The sequence below is a fragment of the Pinus tabuliformis genome, chromosome 7 (assembly GCF_031772625.1).
Source record: "Pinus tabuliformis cultivar Carrire ecotype Pingquan chromosome 7, CPIR1, whole genome shotgun sequence".
In the NCBI taxonomy this organism is placed as follows: domain Eukaryota; kingdom Viridiplantae; phylum Streptophyta; class Pinopsida; order Pinales; family Pinaceae; genus Pinus; species Pinus tabuliformis.
The window spans coordinates 251,297,682-251,305,001 of NC_142293.1; the positions used below are offsets into that span (position 1 = coordinate 251,297,682).

A 7,320-nucleotide genomic window follows, 5' to 3' on the forward strand; every position below is an offset into this window, starting at 1 on the left:
ATCCTTTTTCAGTTCTCTCTGAATGCAATGTAATCTGCGAGTCTCAACAAAGGTGCAGCCTTCGTTGAATCGAAACATAATAGCTCCTCCTTACCTCTCTTCTAACAATTCAATGGTAAAATTCTCTGTTTTCTCCAAACCCAACAGCTTCGGATAAGTAGCCTTATCACTAACCAAATCTTTTCCCGCCGTCCTCCCAATTTCTTCCGACGATTTAGTGATACCGAGTATGTCATCTACAACCTGAAACAGAAGCCCCATGCAGGGGGCAAACTTCCGAATCCTCTCAATTTCATCCTCCGAAGCACCAGCAATGATCGCCCCACACACAGCCGAGCGCTCCAGTCTTGTGAGTATGAATCCATTCCAGAGTCTCAAGATCGACAGAAGCATCCCGCTCGCTCGCAAGATCTACAGACCGGCCACCCATAATCCCTAGAGACCCTCCTGCTCTACCCACTTCACATATCACCCTCAAAATCCGATCATTTCCCACTGTTTGGCTTGGGGACTCTGCAATGTGCTCAAACGCAAATGAATGAAGTTTAACCCTCGCCGAAGACCTTAGGGTTTGAAGGCTTGCCTCGCCGTAAATCATCATTGTCCATGCAAGGCAAGTCATCATGAATCAAAGACATTGTGTTGATCATCTCCATTGCACACGCACTCGGCATGGCGAGCTCTTGGGTCCCTCCAAGAAGCTCTCACGATGCAAGACACAGAACAGTAGGAACCCGTTTGCCCCCCGCCAGAAGAGAGTACCTCATGGATTCATGTATTTTCTCGGGATGAGTCAGTGGGATGGCCTTATTCAATGCCTCATTCACTGCCAGTGCCTTGGAAAGCATGTACTACTTGAAATCAGATTCAACGACCTTCTCCGCTCGATCAGGCAGATTAACCAGACAACTGTGTTTGAGGATCTAGCGGACGACGAATGGCAACGGATGTTGGAATATTAAGTCCAACTGCACAGCGGTTTTGGAAAACCGGCCCGGTCTCCCCGCACCGCCTTTGGCAGAAGGCTGTACCCGCAAAGGAGGCCCCGACACAATCAGGACGCGCCAGGCGTCACCTGTACAACAGCTTTACCGCTTGCTCCCCGGACGTTAAGGGTCGATTGGTTTGCCTGAAGACGCTGTACGAATTGCGTCGGATCAGGTCATCGGACAGAGATTTTGCCCAACGTGCGAGGACGTTAACGCACAGTTTTCCGGCCCACGTCAAATCAGATTTTGGGTGGAGTGTTCGATTCTTTTTGTTGACCGCCGAGAAAGGAATTCAATGGTCTTTAATGTTTTACATAGATTAGGTGGAGGCCCTTTTAATATAGGTATGGGCATGTTTTAATATATGTTTTTTTATATATGTTTTTTTTATGCTGTAGAAAAAAAGGCCGACGTGAGTTAGTTTTTATGTATATGTATGGTGGCTGTGCACGGTGGTGTGTTGTATTTTTTATGGAAATGTATTGTGATATATGCCTGCGCGCGGTGATAAACCCGTTTCTATATATGGAGAATGCACAGCAGTGCAAGGGCTCAACTAGAATAGGACTGTAATTTTTTTTGTTCATGAAAATGTATTGAACGCACAACAGTGCGAGAAGTTAAAGAAAACAGGGATGTAATGGTTTTATTCGCCATTGTAAAACATAGGAGCAACAAGAAATTGTTGTTGTAATACCCACAGCAGTGGAAGAACGAGAAGAACAGAGACAGAGTCTGTCTTGTAAATCCCTCTCTGCGCAGAGGATGAAGTTTGTAACAGTTTTGTTTTTAAATCAATAGAAAATGTTTTATGCTGTGTAATGGACTGTTATGAGTCATTTTGTTTTTAATAGCTTCGTTGTGCAAAGGTCCTGGAAGAAATGGAACAGAGCATTGGCTCTGTGGTATTTGCTTGATTGGTTTTGGTATTTTCCCATTGCAAAAATACCCAACAGTGGTATCAGAGCTAGTCCAGGCTCTTTGAAGACTCAAAGAAGCTGAAGGAAGGTGTTGTTGCAGCAGTCAAACCTCTCCAGCAGTGTGAAGCCTCAGCGAAAAGGATTAAGGTATTCCTCAAGCTTTCCTTTGTGTTACTGTTATAGAAACAGTCAGTGATTAAAAAAAACACAGTCAAGTATTTGAAGCCTAGTTAAGAATGGCAAGGTCAAAGAAGAAAGCCTCCAAGCCTGCTAAAAATGTGTCTCCCTCCTCTACTAAACTAGAAGGCAATCTATTTGAAAGCATTGTATTTGAGGTTCCAAGGTTCGATGGGAACCTTGATATATGAGAAATAAAAATGAGGGCTTTCTTACAGTTTCAAGGGAGTGAAATCTGGGAATCAGTGATTGATGATAGCAAGATGGATAAAGAATCCATGGAGTATGATGCAAAAGCAGCAAAGACTATCTTGAATGGACTCCCTGATTCTGTGAAGAGGAATCTAGGAAAATATACATCAGCAAATGATATATGGGACAGACTGCATGACCTTCATGCAAAAGGAACACTGACCATGACCATCAGTGAAGAAGAAAGTTATGAACCCATCATAGAAGCTAAGAATGAGAAGCTTGATCTCATCAAGCTTCAAGTAAGAGAAAGGGATGAAGAGCTTGCCAAGCTTAAGAAGGAGCTTGACCAATGCAAGAAGAAACATCATGAAGAAGTCATATCCATGACAAATCAGCTGAATAGTGCAAAGAAGCAGGCAGATGCCTTGACAAGTCAACTTGAACAAAGACACAAGAGAGTGAATAAGCTTGTGGAAGAGATTGGACAGTACAAGGTAGAGGTCTCCTCCCTTAAGTTCGAACTACAAGAAGCCAGGAAGCAGGCACAAGGAGCTGAAAAGAAAATGAAGAGCAGTCAAGCAAAAGATGAAGAAGTCTCCAAAATGAAGACAGATATTATCTCCTTCAAAATAGTAGCAACTGAAGCTACTCGTAGCAAGGAAGAAACTGAGGAACAACTAGCAAAGAAAAGTAATGAATGTGAAAAGTTGGAAGAAGAGATTGTCCTCCTCAGGAAGAAGGTCGAAGGGATGAACAAGATCATGAAGAGCTCTCAAGCTTTGGATGACATGCTCAGCTATCACAGATCTCCATCTGATAAATCAGGACTTGGGTATGTAGGTGAACCCTCAAACAAGGATGAGGATGCTTTAAGCAAAGGAGATGTGAAGAAGCCAGAAAGAGATGGTGATGCTCCTAGTTCCAGCAAAGGCAAGGAGAAAAATGAACGCTGCAATAGAAGAAATCCTCCTCCAAGTAGAAAACCAGCTCCAAGAAGAAATGTAGCTGATGTCAAAGAGGCAAGATGCAATGATTATCATCAAAGGATCTCAAGGCAGCAAGGCTTCAGAAGTACATCAAGGAAACCTCCATCTCCCACGTACCAAAGTTCATTTTTTGGTTGTTGTTATGCATGTTCAAACTTTGGTCATATGGCAAAAGATTGTAGAGCATTTCATAAAGATAAATGTTGTGGTCTCCGAAAATCTCCAAGAAACAATTTTAGAAGAAATCATAAAATGTTATTCATGAACAATGTTGAATGTTTCAAGTGTCATAACATTGGGCATATGGCACGAGATTGTAACTTGACATGGGATCTTACACAAGCTAGACCCATGCAAAAGAAGAAAGTTACACAAGTATGGAGAAGGAAAGTAATACAGTGTGAAAGCCCCTTGAACTCCCCAACTGATCTAAATTTATTTTGAGAAGAGTCTGCCAAAAGAAGACAAGCACACATTAAAGGGGAGCTTGTAATTTTTTTTGTTGTTGAACTGTCTTAACAGTCACTCTTTGATGAAGACCTTTTATAAAGGAAAAATATGAAGTTAAATCTGCCATAAAAGCAGAGAAGAAAAAGGGGCAGTGCTCAAATGTGAAGTACAGCAGCGCAATAAGGAGTATGCAGAGCATGGAGACCCTCACAGCAGTGGGAGGACAAAACATAAAACAGCGGTTTGAATTTTTTTTTGTTATGGAGTACATGCATTGAAATGCATAGCAATGGAATGTAGTTTTCCTTTTCTGTAATATGAGAGAATATACTCACAGCAGAGTGAGTATAATACACAGCAGATGGAAATGTTTTATATTGAGAATGAAAATGCAAAGCAGTGAGAAGAAAATGAGAAGAATGCAAAACGCAACAGAGCATAAATGCCCAGTGGCTGAGAATGCAATGAAATTTTTCACACAGCAGTGAAAAATGTAATATTTTTTTTGTATGCAATGCAACATGCACAGAAATGCCTAAAGAAAAACAGGGACAGCAGATTTTTAATGCACAATGGTGAATGATAATGTGTGGCAGCAGAAAAATGAAAGGAACTGCACAGCAGTGCATTGTGTAAAAAAAATGAATGAAGACTAAGATTGTGTGAAGCAAGGGTGTAAAAAGAAAAGGCAGCAGCCCGTGTTAATTTTTTTTGTTGTGTGGAGAATGCAGCGCAAAACAGCGTGAGGATGATTTCTCTCTATGTGCAAGTAATGGAGAGTAAAGAGTTAGTGTATGGGCACACAACAGTATGATGAAACAAAAGGCAGCCACAGTGCAAATTGCAGAGGCAACGCAGCAGCAAATAAAAACCCAAGGATGACAGTCTATGGTTATGGGTATGGACATCAGTGAATATGAAAAATGCAGCAGCAAGAAGTTATGGACAGCAGCATGATGGCAAGAAGGAGAAGTACACAACAATGCAAATAAGAAAATGCAGCAGCATGAAGTTTTGTTGAAGAAATGAAAGGTAATGGACAGCAGCACATGTAAAAGAAATTTTTTTCTTTACAGTAGTATATGTAACTGTAATGAATGTGTTGTTCATTGAATTGAAATGCAATATATGCAACAGCAGTGAATGTAAGAAATATTTACACACAGTAGTGTAAATTTGTAATTTGGGACAGTGTAATTGTTCCAGAAAAGACAGAGTATTTTGTCTTTGAAAAGTGCACAAGCAGTGCAAGTGTAGACACAACAGTGTGGGTAGACACAGTAAAGAAGATGGCACAATAGTGCAGCAGAGAATATGCAACAGCATAAAAGAACAATGTAATGAGTATGCACAACAGTGCAATGAATTTTTATTGTTTTGAAACTGCATCTAAGGCAGTGTTTGGCAGTAATCCCTCTGTGAGAGGAAGTGAAGTTCTTGGAGAATCCCTCTATCAAGAGGATGATGCTTTTCAGCATAGTCATTGGTGAATCCCTCTGTTGAGAGGAAGATGCTCTTTAGCATAGTTTGGTAAATCCCTCTGTTGAGAGGAAGATGTTTTTTTATATAACAGGTGAATCCCTCTGTCATGAGGAAGGTGCTCTTAAGCACAGTCGCATGGTGAATCCCTCTGTCATGAGGAAGGTGCTCTTCAGCACATTGTAATGGTGAATCCCTCTGTCATGAGGAAGGTGCTCTTCAGCACATTGTTATGGTGAATCCCTCTGTCATGAGGAAGGTGCTCTCAAGCACAGTTTCAGGTTAATCCCTCTATTAAGAGGAAGACAACTTTGTTTGTTTGTGAACTGCATCAGAAGCAGTTGGTGAATCCCTCTATGTGAGGAAGATATCTTTGTAACAGCAGTATTGAGGAATCCCTCTACGAGAGGAAGTGTTTGGGTATGTCCTAATGCCCAGCAGTTGAAATTAAAGGGGAGTGTTGGAATATTAATTCCAACTGCACAGCGGTTTTGGAAAACCGGCCCGGTCTCCCCGCACCGCCTTTGGCAGAAGGCTATACCCGCAGAGGAGGCCCCGACACAATCAGGATGCTCCACGCGTCCCCTGTACAACAGCTTTACCGCTTGCTCCCCGGACGTTAAGGGTCGATTGGTTTTCCTGAAGACGCTGTGCGAATTGCGTCGGATCAGGTCACCGGACAGAGATTTTGCCCAACGTGCGAGGACGTTAACGCACAGTTTTCCGGCCCACGTCAAATCAAATTTTGCGTGGAGTGTTCGATTCTTTTTGTTGACCGCCGAGAAAGGAATTCAATGGTCTTTAATGTTTTACGTAGATTAGGTGGAGGCCCTTTTAATATGGGTATGGGCATGTTTTAATATATGTTTTTTTATATATGTTTTTTTTATGCTGTAGAAAAAGGCCGACGTGAGTTAGTTTTTATGTATATGTATGGTGGCTGCGCACGGTGGTGTGTTGTATTTTTTATGGAAATGTATTGTGACATATGCCTGCGCGCGGTGATAAACCCGTTTCTATATATGGAGAATGCACAGCAGTGCAAGGGCTCACCTAGAATAGGACTGTAATTTTTTTTGTTCATGAAAATGTATTGAACGCACAGCAGTGCGACAAGTTAAAGAAAACAGGGATGTAATGGTTTTATTCGCCATTGTAAAACATAGGAGCAGCAAGAAATTGTTGTTGTAATACCCACAGCAGTGGAAGAACGAGAAGAACAGAGACAGAGTCTGTCTTGTGAATCCCTCTCTGCGCAAAGGATGAAGTTTGTAACAATTTTGTTTTTAAATCAATAGAAAATGTTTTATGCTGTGTAATGGAATGTTATGAGTCATTTTGTTTTTAATAAGCTTCGCTGTGCAAAGGTCCTGGAAGAAATGGAACAGAGCATTGGCTCTATGGTATTTGCTTGATTGGTTTTGGTATTTTCCCATTGCAAAAATACCCAACAACGGAGGGCGGCCAGATGCTCACCAATAGAGGTGCCTGATGAGGTTGAAACTCCATGAAAACGTTCTATCGGAATGGGAGCTCTCTTCAGATTACGTTGTTGAGAAGCAATATTCATAAAGTACAGACCTTGGCAGCTAACCCCCACACCGCTATAAGCCATGAGGTGTTATTAGTCACTGCTATATATTGCAACATAAAACATACATTGAAAACAGATAAGCAGATGCAATAAAAGAATATATGCATATGAATTCAAAGAAGTTCGTACTATGGAAAATTGAACTTTATGTATAACCTAACAACTGACAAGCTCTTGCTCACTGTGTATATGTATGTATGAGGGACAGAATGATCACAGTGCCACAGGAAGATACTCGAACCCTTTCCTGTTCCCTAAGATGGTATGTTAGTTCCCTGTCCAGAAAACAATGGAGAACTTGGTTGCGTCCTCGTCGGGGATGTCCAAGATTTTCTTTTAAAGAGTGTTTGGAATATAATGTCCATCACAAATGACAAAGGTTATAGATGCCGATCAGGAAAGGCTATTCACAAAAATCTAGTGGTGAGAAATTGTTGTCCAATTGCTTTTGGTTTCGTTATAATACAAAATGCTAGACTATAAACGGTGAAAGGTATGACAGTAAGCAGATAGATATACTAAAAGTCATT

General features: G+C 41.3%; 1 pseudogene; it reads right to left on the minus strand.

Annotated features, from left to right (window-relative positions):
* Positions 1 to 8: 8 nt before the first annotated feature.
* On the minus strand, positions 9 to 7,061 carry LOC149246793 (geranylgeranyl pyrophosphate synthase 7, chloroplastic-like; annotated as a pseudogene).
* Between the last annotated feature and the right edge of the window lie 259 nt (positions 7,062 to 7,320).